Below are 13,864 nucleotides of genomic sequence, written 5' to 3'. Positions count from 1 at the left end.
AGATAGATAGATAGATAGATAGATAGATAGATAGATAGATAGATAGATAGATAGATAGATAGATACTTTATTAATCCCAAGGGGAAATTATACAACTTAAGCATAACCTCCCTTGACTTGTACTCCACTTATTGTGATACCGTATATCTGGGGTCGCCAACTTGGTTCTGGAGGGTCCCAGTGGCTGCAGGTTCTCATTCCAACTCTTTTCTTAATTAGTGATCTGTTTTTGCTGCTAATTAACTTCTTTTGAATTTGTTTTAATTCACTTGTTTTTTTTAAATTTGTTCCCCTGAATTTCTTCATCATTCCTCTGAATTGCTTCATTTCTTTCCTTGAATGGCACCCAGACTGAAATGAAAAGTGAAGTAAGTGAGTCAACAGAAGACCACCTAAGTCAGGGCCTCAAACTGCAACCAATTTCACTGTCATTAATTAAACCCGTTCTTTAATTCTATGGCTTGTTGCTGCCCTCATTGTGCAATACCAGACATTTCTGAAATTGTTGATTTTCTCTTTTCTAAGACCACTGTTAAAATGTTTGGGGACCTGAGCAGATCAACATTCCTGAGACCTTCATCTTTCTTTATTTTCAGATATTGTATGATGGATACAGTTTGCTGGTCATGTTTTATATCTCGTTATTGTTTGGCTGCTAATTAAGGAAAAAGAAACAATTAGGGGGTCTCAATCTTCAAGAGTAAATAATCCATCCATCCATTATCCAACCCGCCATATCCTAACTACAGGGTCACGGGGGTCTGCTGGAGCCAATCCCAGCCAACACAGGGCGCAAGGCAGGAAACAAACCCCGGGCAGGGTGCCAGCCCACCGCAGTAAATAAATTAAAATTAATTCAAAAGAAGTTAATTAGCAGCAAGAACAGATCACTAATTAAGAAAAAGTATAGAATTAAAACATGCAGCCATTGTGGTCCTCCAGGAGTGGAGTTGGGGTCTCCTGCCGTACATAAAACTAACCTTCTGTCCACGGTCTTCTTGCAGATGCTGATGAGTCCACTATGAGTCCTAGGTTCTATGTTCCTTGTATTTTGTGGGTGGACACTGAAGAGGTGGGGTTATCTAAGTCCCTGTAAGACTCCACCCCCAGCTTAAAAAGGCAAACTGGGAGAGCAAGTCCCTTGCGGTTCATTTGAATGTGCTTTGGTGGAGTGATGGACCGTCTCTGTGGATACTGCTTTGTTCCTTTGGATTTACTGGTTTTATCAACTCTTTCTGACTCTGTTTAAGGATTTGGTTTTGTGACTTGTTTCCTTTTGCATTGCCTTTTGGGGCAGCTCCATTTGCCCCTTTTTGGATCTATTGAGCATTTTGCTATCTTTCATTAAATAAATCTTCATTTTCATAGTTTTCTCTCCATAGTAAGACACTTCTAAGAACTTTGCAAGCTTTCATTATCTTTGGCCTATTTGGTTGTAGCACCTCAGTTTCCCAGGGTCAGGCTACCCTGGGGTGGGAATTATTTTTGGATTGCCAAGTTGAGTTCCTGGCATGTGTTCAGCTTAGTTTTGGAGAAGTGACACCATTTTGAGACACCATCAGGGATGGACACTGTTACACATGTGTGCCTTGGGGACACCTTAAATACTCTGTGTTAAGTAAGTGGGATGAGAGTGGGCACTGTCGCTGACCACTTCTGTATTGCCTGCAGGTCTGAGGGGAAAAAAAACAGTCCTAGGCTCCAGAAACCACACCACTTCTGTGCTGGCAGATATAAATTTGACCCCAGAAATGAAAAGTGAGATTAATCCAAAGGACCTGTTGCAGGGAGAAAGATGGTCCAACCCTACAACCACAAACACAAGAGAAAAAAAGAAAGCAACAGAAACACGGAATTCCTGTTTTCAGCTGATTATTATTATTTTATTTTTATTGTGGATGTGGAACTGGGATGGTTAAGATCCCCTTTCCCAGGTAGAAGGACAAAAATAGAGAAAGGTGATCCTCCACTTGGGACCATGGCAGCAGTCCTTACAGCAAGGTACCATATGGATACCTGCAGAGCAGTATGGGAATTGTAGTCCACATGGACAGCTTTGTTAGGGTCCATGGGAGTTGCAGGAGGAAGGGGAAGGTTCCCCGGCCCTAGTGATGTCCCACCTGTCCCAAATGTGCTTCACCAAGTTGGTATTGACACACCAGATGTACTCCTGGGACCAGCTTTTAAAACAGAGCCCACAACCTCACCAAAGGCCCTGGGGCCTCATGCATAACACTGTGCATAGAATTCACACTAAAACATGGCATACGGACAAAAGCGGAAATGTTCGTACGCGCGAAAAAACCCAGATGCATAAATCTGTGCGTTTGCCAACTTCCACGTTATTCCGCTACATAAATCCCGGTCAGTGTGAAAAGTAACACGCGTGCACGCATTTGCTGCTACACCCCAACTCCTCCCAGAATTACGCCTCTTTGAATATGGAAATCAATATCAATAGCCCTTAAGCTCAGCGTTCAGTCAAAAGGCAATGGCAAAAGCACAGGGGAAAATAGAAGAATTTCAGCGAATACCAAGTGGAGGCAAAGAAAAACATACTATTTGTTGGTTTAAACAGCGGTATAAACAACAAAAGGAAGTTGATCGAGTGACATTAGAGTGTCGGAGAAACTAAAAAGCTCAAGTTCACAAAGTCGCACAGTGTCCAAAATAAAAAAAGTTGTCAGATGTCAAAGTTGCCGTGAAAGTGTCATATGAAAGCTTATTAGGGTACTGAGAAAAGAAAAAAAAAATAGGGACACAGTGGGGGAAAAACTCGATATGTCAACTTTAATCTCGAAATTTCCACTTTAATCACGTAGTTTATTTTGTCATTAAAGTAGATCATCATAAACTTCATTTTTAAATTGTTTAATTTACTAGTTTCTCAAATCCCATCATAATTAAAGTAGCACGTTAAATGCTTTGTTTTGCATGTGTTCTTCTACGTGCTCTATGTGTGTGAATCACTACGTGCTTCTTAAACGGGCTTTCTCTTCCTCCGACTGGACACAGAATCCATTACATTTGTGATATTACAGTTCTCTGAATAATTTAAATACTGAGATGTATACTTGATATCATTTCATGATTTATATCATATCAATTACAGCATATATTAAACATGCGAACACGGTGGTGCAGTGATAGTGACAAGCAGGCGCCTCGTCCACAGATTGTTCTTGCCTCACGCAAGATGCTTGCTGCGCTGTGCGCGACCTTCGATGAAATAATTTATTGCAGCAGTACTGTCTCTTTCAAATGTACTAAACTCCAATTCCTGTCCTTCCTTTTCTTTCTCCAAGTACCCAATCGCCACACAATCAGCTCAGTAATAGACGTTAAGCCATCTGCAAGCTTGGAACTCTGATTTTTCAAAACTTTTAAGGAACATTGAAATATATTCGTAGTACATGTTTAATTATTCTATCCATCTATCTAGTCAGTGTTGCAGAATACAGCGCGAGGCTGGAACAATCCCTGAACTAGCTAGCGCTGTGACACCAATTATTAACAATATAGATTATTTAAATTATGTTAACATTTTATCTGTATAATAAACATATTTTTCTGCATTTCATCTTAAAAATGATATCGCCATCATGTAAATATGCGCTTTATAAAGTGGCTCAGGTTGTGTAATATTATAACTGTATTGCAAGTTTACAGTGAAGTAATTGTACTTATAAGTACAAACAGTTCTACAAGGAGCACTTGATGGACTGATTGAGTGTGTTTAGAGTTCTTGGGATGAAACGGTTTCTGAACCGCGAGGTCCGTACAGGAAAGGCTCTGAAGTGTTTTTGGCATGAGAGCAGTTCAAAAGACAACATGGCTGAGGCAGCGTGTGCTTGATGCTGTATACCGATAATTCTCTTTCCGATCAGCTGCTGTAGAGCTGTGATTCCACTCTCAGATACAGTGATATAAATACTCTGAGTGGTGCAGTGAGAGTAATATGGAAAAAGACGATCCACTGTGGCAACCCCTAATGGGAGCAGCTGAAAGAAGAAAAAGAAGTTGCAGTGAGAGGAGCAATGCTAAAGTAGCTATGTTATTTGGAATAGTTTGGCCATTTCGTGTACCATTATATTGTTACAAGTTAATTACAATCTGATGCCTTAAACTAATAAACAATATGCGGTTAATTTCAGTGTATATATTAAAGCCGCGTGAGGGATGTGAATCTAAAAAAGAAAGGGAAACCTCACTGGAACAAAAGCACTGCTTTGACACTGGGTGTCGCTAGTTTGCAAAACCACGCGGAGAACTTGCGTACGCCAGGGTTTCAGCTGCCGTGAAAATGTGCATGGCTTTACACCAAGTTTAGGTTTCATACATCGCAATTTCAGCGTGGAAACGGGAGTACGCAACATTTTTGTGCGTTCGCACCATTTATACATTAGGTCCCTGGAGTCAGGAGATGAGGAGAAGATGAGAAAAAAGGGAAAAGATACAAAGGAGATACTTTTGTGCTGCTTTATGGTGGTGGGCTTCTGGAGCCCTTATGAGGTATTATACTATGTAAGCACCCAAGAGGGCAGAAGGGCGTCTCATCCAGGATGGAGAATAATTTCTTGTCCAGATGGGCTGACCAGCTAGATAAGGAAACGGATTTGTGCATATCCAAAATAATATAATTGTTGCACCAGCAGAGGATGGAAGCTGGGAGCAGTTCCATCCCCCAGATGGCAAGTGGCAGCAGTCCTCTTGTGGCATCCCAGGTGGGACACCTACAGGGGGGCTTGCATGTTGGAGTCCGGAGGTGCAACCCAGGAAATCCAGGAGTCCCATAGGACATCTTTAGAGGTCTTGTAGAGTCCATGCACCATTGATTTAGAGATGTTTTGGTGGCATGAATGGGTCCTACACCATATTGGGCAGGCGTTTTGCAGTCTACAAGACATGAGAAGCTATGATGCACTGTGTGTTCTGATACCTTTCTGTCATGGCCAGCATTAAGCTTTTTTTCATCAATTTGTGCTACAATATTTCTTGCGTGGGATCAGACCAGATGGGCTAGCCTTTGCTCTCCATGCATATCAATGAGCCTTGGATGTCCATGACCCTCTCACCAGTTGCCCTTCCCTGGAACACATCATTTTGGAGATGCCTTCGCCTATTCATCCAGCCGTCATAATGTGGCCCTTGTCAAAGTCACTCAGATCCTTACGCTTGCCCATGTTTCCGCCTTCCAGCACATCCCCTTCAAGAACTGACTGTTCACTTGCTGCCTAGTATATCTCACCTCTTGACAGGTGCCACTGTAATGAGATAATCCATGTTATTCACGTGACCTGTCACTGGTTTTAATGTTGTGGCTGATTAGTGTATATGCCTTATTTATATATTTTTTGTATTGTATTATTGTCAACGATTCTAAGGTGACATTTAAATAAGAATTTTATTGCACTGTATACAATAAACATAAATGACTTAAGAAGACGAATGACCTTAACAACGAAGTGGCATTGCAGATCTACAAGGAGAAGCAATGAGGATGACGAAGATGAAGGACACTGTGAGAAACAGTTTCCACCCAGGGGTCTCTGAGTAAAGGAGTGATGGTGCGTTTTTGCTTTTAAATTCCAATCTGTCTGCAGTTCAACATACTAATAGAATTCTTTACCACTTTTTCCTTTTTTATTTTTTGCTGTCGTAATAATTTTTATGTATTTCCTTCAGGCTCGGATTCGATCTTTCCCCTTTCGGCAAAAAACATTTCCAGGAGAAATGACAATTCCACAACCCTCCACCAACAGAAGATACTTATTTTCTATACATTTTGTAGCACTTTTTTTTTTTTTTTGAAATACTATAACAAGAAACGATTTTCGGGAATTGTTTTCATTACGGCAGAGGCTCACTGATCCATAATCCCTATGGTGTTTGTAAATTGGAGTGGCTGAGTAAGGGAAGACGCGTTTGGTTTATTTCTCTCAGAGTTATTCAGTGGTATCAGGCTGCTTTATCATTATATTTAAGTATTTGGAAACTAAATGGAAATAAAACACATGGAATTTCATAAGCAATTAATGTGAGATTCAAACACGGTGACCTGAGGGAGGGAAAAAAAAAACAATAAAACTAAACCCCTCCGTCAACAAAGCTATCAGAATGCAAAATGTGCTTAAAAACGACTGACAGAAGAAAATATGGAGAAGGAATCCTTGGGCTCCTCCAGCCACACAGTTCCATTGTGGGGTTTTAAAACTTTAAATTTTTGTTGGCTAAGCTCACAGCTGAAGGCAAATTTCTCCATTTTAAAATAAATGAACAACACAATGAAATATGCAGAAAGTTAAGCAGCCACAATACTTTCCCAAACCACTGAATATTCATTTGTACATTTCAGCCCATTATCATAAAACGGGTAACCTCACTAATCACTAAAGTATGATAATTTATTGATTTATGGTTATAAAAATTAATGAATCATACAAAACTTCATAGTGCCTTAGGGTGTGTAAGAAAGAGAAATTGACGTTTATTATTGCTGTTACGGGTCAGCCCTTGTGTTTTGCTGGTCCGCAATTCACGGATCCGCCTGTTTGTGGGTTTGTCATCAATAATAAAACGGAAATCATTTTGCGATTTTTGCGGGCATTTTGCTGAAAACCACAGAGAACACTGTAGCAGTGCTACTTAAATGGACTGCAAATACCAGCAGCCCCAGGAGTACTGCGCCATTGGGCAGCTTCAGTGTTTGCCACGAGGGCTTTTGGCTATTACAATTTTACATAAAGCTGCTGAAGAAGTAAGCATCAGTAAAATTTGGTGTCACGCAATTTGGACTGAAAAACTGCAAATGCATTGTTGTGCTGCAAAATTAGTACCGCATTTCTTGACAGATGAGCAAAAAGTAGTCTGTTCAGAGTTGTTAGATTATTAAAATGCTGATGAAAACTTTCTGGAACATCTCATGACTGCTGATGAAATGTGGGTGTACAGCCACTATGGACTATTTTTTGTTCTCGAAAATGAAATCCACCCTATTTTAAGCAATAGAAAATTCACCACGGCACCTATGCCACCTTCCACAAAGTGGGTTCCAAGTGGAAAAACAATTGGGAGCGATGCATAAATAGAAGAGGAGAGTACAAATCTGATTAAGCTGTAAGCATATTAATCATTTTTTTTAAATTTTCGCCTTCTTTTTAGACAGACCTCATACTTTTAAAGTGAACTGCCCTTGTAGTTAAATTTCTTTAAGGGTTCTGTAAGTTCAGTTCATCCTGTTTCATTTGAGCAAAACTAAAACCTAATATATAAAATCTTAGTAGTCACAATCCTAAAGATGCATCAGGGATAGAAAAGAAACCTGAACCTCCACGGAGCTTGCAGCGTACACATTCTCAACCTCTTCTACAGGAATGAAGAAACAGGAAATGGTGGTTGCTAGGCAACAGCAGATTTGGGAGAGCTTCCTGTGTAGTTAGTTTTCCTGTGGAGAAAACCCATCAGTGTGAACAATGGGGCGTTTTTGTGTATCTGCATGTGGAAAATTTGTAACAAGTCACGTTTTTGAAAAAACACACTGCAACTCTGAGGTGATATGAGCAAGAGGCATAAAAAAGAATTGATTTGACTGGTGTGCGACACATTAAATGCATTACACAGCTGCAGAAAACAACGCATGAAAACATTAATGTGTGCATGAGGCCTTGTTTTACACTTAAAGAAAATCTTTAAAACCAAGCGATTTTAACCTTTGTCCTGATTACGTTCGTATGATTTTATTTTGTAAATTCTTTCACCTTGGTGGCCGTTTTCAGGTCCTTCTATTGCCACATTGCATGTTTATAGGGGTGTGGCTTCAAGGTTTGTGACCTGCGGGTAATCGGTGCAACGGGATAAAAGAGTTTAATGTAGAGCCTAGGAAACAATTGCAGAGCACATAAAGACTGTCTCAGTTCATGTAGTGAGTCCTGAGCGTTTGGTGAGTCCCAAATTTATTACAATTCTTATCACAAAATATTGCCCCTGTCAGACAAGTGTGTAGCTGCGCACTACAACGTAACAGCACTGCTGTCTGCATTTGCAGGCTTTTATATAAGCATGCACATATATTTTAGATTAGCATTTAAGTTTATATGCCAATGCTTCTTTATTTTTTCTAATGATAGCAAATAAAGTTCCAGCAGAACATATTAGTCAGCTTAAAGAATCGATTGTTAAAGGTTTGTCTTTGTCCTTCTTTCAAGAATGAAGCACAGTGTCATCAAGGCTGTCCGCAGCTTGGCTCTTATCAGTTATGCTGTGCTATTATTTCAGCCTCACGGGGATGCTAGTGCTACAAGTAACCATTAATTGAATTATTATTTAGGCAGTTGAGTTTTCACATGTGGGTCCTCCTGATCCCAACTTAATTGTAAGAATTAACTAACCAAAGGGCCACTGATCTTTAAAAGCTCAGGATTACGACATGAGAATGAAGGGAGGGGAAATCAGGTGATGCACTCCTCCAGGTATGTCCAAAGTGGTTGTTATAAGAAGATGGACTGGGAAGAAGATTATTATGGGGATGTCCACGGGGGAAAGGGAATTGTTTTGGGAAGGTCTGCAATACCAGGTGATTGTTATGAGAAAAGGTGCTGAGCGGGTCATCATCATGAGAAACCCTGTACAGTAGATGATGGGAAAGTGGTGGGAAGGAGGGACATTTTGTGATATGAATTGTAATAAATTTGGGGCTCACTGAATGCTCAGGGCTCACTTCATGAACCGAGCCAGGCTTTATGTGCTCTGCAGTTCTTTCCTATGCTGTGCAGTAAAGTCGAAATTCTAACTGCCTTTTGGAGGACTCGCCTCGTTTTCTTACTGAAGACTTCTCCACAACAGGAGTTCCTTTTGTTATCTGATCTACAGATACAACCTCTTTAAAAAAAGCAGAATTCTTTGCTTTTATGGTTCTCGCTAATTTCATTGAGTTTGACCCTCTTCCCTGTTTTCTCGACTTTGATGCATTTCTATCATTTATTTTTATTTATATAATTATATCATTTATATTTATTTTCATTTTTTTTTTTGGCGCTTCTCCCGGTTAGCTCAGTAAAAAATCACCTGTCCATTCCTCAGCTAGATAACATTTTTCAATTGCACAATCACAGATTGAAACAAACTGAAGTGTCACTTTAACAAAACCTTCTCGTTTCACTCATCTGTAATACTGACCTGGGGCCTCATGTATAAACGGTGCGTACACACAAAAATGTTGCGTAAGCCCGTTTCCACACTCAAATTACGATGTATAAAACCTAAACTTGGCGTAAATCCATGCTCATTTTCACACTAGCTCAATGCTTGCCGTACGCAAGTTCTCCGCTCAGTTTTGCAAACTGGCAGCACCCAGCGTCAAAGCAGTGCTTTCGTTCCAGTGTGGTTTCCCTTTCTTTTATAGATCCACATCCCTGACGCGGCTTTATAAATACACTGAAATTAACTGCATATTGTTTATTAGTTTAAGGCATCTGATTGTAATTAACCTTTAACAATATAATGGTCCATGGAATGGCCAAAATATTCCAAATACCATAGCTGCTTTAGCGTTGTTCATCTTTATGCACCACTCAGACTATTTATCCCACTGTATCTGAGTGTGCAATCTGATCAAAAAGAGAATTATTGGGATACAGAATCAAGCACACGCTGCCTCAGCCATGCACACAGTCTATTTGAACTTCTCTCAAACGGCAAACGCTTCAGAGCCTTTCCTGTACGGACCTAGTGGTTCAGAAACAGTTTCATCCCAAAAACTATAAAGGCGCTCAATCAGTCCATCAAGTGCTCCTTGTAGAACTGTTTGTACTTATAAGTACAATTACCTCACTGTAAACTTGCACTACAGTTATAATATTGCACAACCTGCGTCATTTTATAAAGTATGTATTTACATATGATGACGATATCATTTTTAGGATGAAATGCAGAAAAATATGCTTATTACATTATACAGATAAAATGTTACCATCATTTAAATAATCTATATTGTTAATAATTAAATATGTGAGAACACGGTGACGCAGCGCTAGCGACGATCTGGTGCCCTATACTGGCATTGTTCCTACCTCGCGCTGTATTCTTGCTGAGGCTGGCAAAACACTGGATGGACACATGGATACAATAATTAAACATGTACTACGAAGATATTTCAATGTTCCTTGAAAGTTTTGAAGAATTGGCATTCTAAGCTCACAGATGGCTTAACATCTATTATAGAGCTGATTGTGTGGCGATTGGGTACTTGGAGAAAGAAAAGGAATTGGAATTTAGTATATTTGAAAGGGACAGTACTGCTGCAATAAATTATTTCATCCAAGGTCGCACACGGTGCAGCAAGCATCTTGCGTGAGGCAGGAACAATCTGTGGATGAGGCGCCAGCTCATCACTATCACTGCACCACTGTGTTCCCATGTTTAATAACATGCTTTAACTCCTAACATCATGAAAATGATATCAAGTATACATCTCAGTATTTCAGTTATTCAGAGAGCTGTAATATCATGAATTTAATGTTCTCTTTTCCAGTTGGAGGAAGAGAAAGCCCGTTTAAGAAGCGCGTAGTGATTCACACACAGAGTGTTGTATATGATTGTTTAATGATGCTTTTGTCCATTGCTTTATGTTTGGGTGTTGATTGCTATGGTCTGCGTCTTTTGAGACGTATGACAGCCAGAGGGAGGGGTGTGGTTTAGAGGCTCGCTGTATGGAGAGTTGGTCAAACAAGGTTAACAATAAACAGCATTCGAAACGTTATTCTGAGTGTGTCGCTACTTCAATCTAGAAAACACTACATTTGGCGAACAAGGATGGCTGAAAATGTCCCGTTTGTTTCACTGCCACCCCCTGAGCCTTTCTTGCCTCAGCCGGGCGAAGCGCCTGTTCCGTGGGACAGATGGAAGTCTTCATTTCAAACGTACCTGCTTGCGGTGGGTTTGGACGCAGTTGCTAGTGCTAGAAAAAGAGCCATTCTCCTGCATTGTCTCGGCTCAGAAGGACTCCGCGTCTTCCAGACTCTCGGCGACTCTGACACATGCGAAGCCGCTATTGGGCTCCTTGACGGCCACTTTACAAAAAAGCAGAGCGTCCTTTTGAAACGGCTACAATTCTGTCAGCGGAAACAACGTGCCGGTGAGTCTATTTCGCAGTACATGGCTGACTTAAAGGGTTTAGTCTTGTAAATTTGACCTTCTTCGTGATAAAATGATTAGAGACCAACTGATTGAAAAAACTACTCTTCCTCTGGTGCGTGAGAGGCTTCTTTTGGAGGATGATAACTTGACGCTCAGTAAAGTGTTGACTGTTGCGTGCCAGATAGAATCAGCTTCTCAATGTACACATAAAATAAGTGAAATACAGATGTCTTCTGCGAATCCCTTAACTTCTGTTCAGACAGTGAATGAGCCACAGGACGCGGAGTGTAACTGCGCATCTGACTGTCGGTCTCAAGCATTAGTACAGCAGAGGAGACCTCATACAGCTCAGTCTCGCCAGCACTGTGGAAATTGTGGTTCTACTAGACATGTGTCTCGTGCCATGGATTGCCCTGCACAAGGACAAATATGTAGGCATTGTCGAAACCCAATCATTTCGCAAAATGGTGTAGGTCAGCACCAGACCCTGGAAACAGTAACTGTACACAGCAAAAACAACGCTGTGCTGAGTCTTCCCCTGCAGTTACTCACACTGTCTGTTCCTCTCTACCCGGGTTTCGTTCCTGTGACGTGTACCTGGATGATGTCTGCATTCCTCTTCTTTTTGATACAGGAGCTAAAGTGTCACTTCTAAACATGGCCACCTATACAACATTCTTATCGCACTTACCACTTCAGCCACCTAACCTTTCCCCCTACGGATATGGCAGTTCCAGAATTGATGTGGTGGGTATTGTGCGCTGCACTGTAACGTATGGCAAAAACACTGTGTCTGATTTTCCTTTCCATATCACAAGATAAGGTAGCAATATTTTGGGCCTGGTCTTGTTCACCAGTCTAGGGTTCACACTACTGGACAATGATGGATTAACTATTCTGAATGTGACATGACTGTGCCATCAGAAATGGCCTACCCTGTTCACTGGCTTAGGACATCTTAACACATTTACAAACAAGCCCCTGCTTAATACAAGTGTCACTCCTGTTATTCAACCACTGCGGCGTGTGCCCCTAGCTCTGCGGGATGCTGTCACAACAGAACTACAACACCTCCTGACAGATGGCATTATAGAGCTGCTCAGCATGTTACGACTGGGGTTTCCCCAGCCAAACTTATGCTAGACCGTGAGCTGGAACTACCCTTGCATAGACTTCGTCCCCCCTACAACTTTTTCACCCACCAAGTCAGCTGAGTCAAACGTGCAAAAACGACAAAGTCCCAGCATGATTTCAACAGGAAGAAGAGAATACGGATTCCCAATTTCAAGGTGATGGACTAGGTTAGGATCTGCCGCCCATGTCGCTCTAGCAAGCTTCACTCCTTCTGGTCATCACCCCTTCAGATTAAGAGCCAGCTTGGGCCTGCAACCTTTCAGTTAGTGGATGGGTCTCGGTGACATGCCAGCAGGCTGAGCAAGGTGCCAGCCCCTTCAGGATCTGACAACTTCATCAAGGGCAACCCTACCTCAGATGACACAACTTGGATGTCCCAGGCCCCCCTTCTTCTTCCCCTGAATACGGATCCTCAACCCACTGCTAGCAGTGGAACCCCAATATCTCGAGCAGCAAGACTGCGTTCAAGGCCTGCCCGCTTCCAACACTTTCTAACCTCTTTTCACACCTAATTCAATTGGTGGGAGAGGGGGGGGAAATGTTGTATATGATTATTTAATGTTGCTTTTGTCCATTGCTTTATGTTTGGGTGTTGATTGCTATGGTCTGCGTCTTTTGAGACGTATGACGGCCGGAGGGACGGGTGTGGTTTAGAGGCACGCTGTATGGAGAGTTGGTTAAACAAGGTTAACAATAAACAGCATTCGAAGCGTTATTCTGAGTGTGTCGCTACTTCAATCTAGAAAACACTACACAGAGCACATAGAAGAACACATACAAAACAAAGCATTTAACGTGCTACTTTAGTTACGATGGTATTTGAGAAACTAGAAAAATTAAACGATTTTAAGATGAAGTTTATGATGTTCTACTTTCATGACAAAATAAACTATGTGATTAAAGTGGAAATTTCGAGATTAAAGATGATATTTCGAGCTTTTTTCTCCACTGTGTTCCTATTTTGTTTTTTTTTCTCTGTACCCTAATAAGCTTTCATACGACACTCAGACGGTCGGCTATGACTCACCTTTTCATGGCGACTTTGATATCTGACAACTTCTTTTTTATTTCGGGCACTGTGCAACTTTGTGAACTTGAGCTTTCGAGTTTCTCTGACACTCTATGTCACTCGATTAACTTCCTTTTGTTTTGTATACCACTGTTTAAACCAACAAATAGTATGTTTTTCCTTGTCCCCACTTGGTATTCGCTGAAATTCTTCTATTTCCCCCCCGTGCTTTTGCCATTGCCTTTTGACTGAACGCTGAGCTTAAGGGCTATTTATATTGATTTGCATATTCAAAGAGGTGTAATTCTGGGAGGAGTTTGGGTGGGGCAAGCAGGCGTGCACACGTGCGTTACTTTTCACGCTGACCGGGATTTATGTATCTGGAAGAACATGGAAGTTGGTGAAAGCATGAATTTATGCATCTGGATTTTTTGTGTGTACACACATTTCTGCTTTTGTCCTTATGCCATGTTTTAGTGTGAATTCTACGCACGCCGTTATGCATGAGGCCCCTGGTGATTGTATGTGGGCGCCTGGATGGCTACCATAAGTGCCTGCCTTATGCCACATGACCGGTAACTGGTACGG

This window comes from Erpetoichthys calabaricus, chromosome 8 (genome assembly GCF_900747795.2).
Source record: "Erpetoichthys calabaricus chromosome 8, fErpCal1.3, whole genome shotgun sequence".
Taxonomy (NCBI): Eukaryota; Metazoa; Chordata; class Cladistia; order Polypteriformes; family Polypteridae; genus Erpetoichthys; species Erpetoichthys calabaricus.
Note: the sequence above shows the minus strand (reverse complement) of the source record.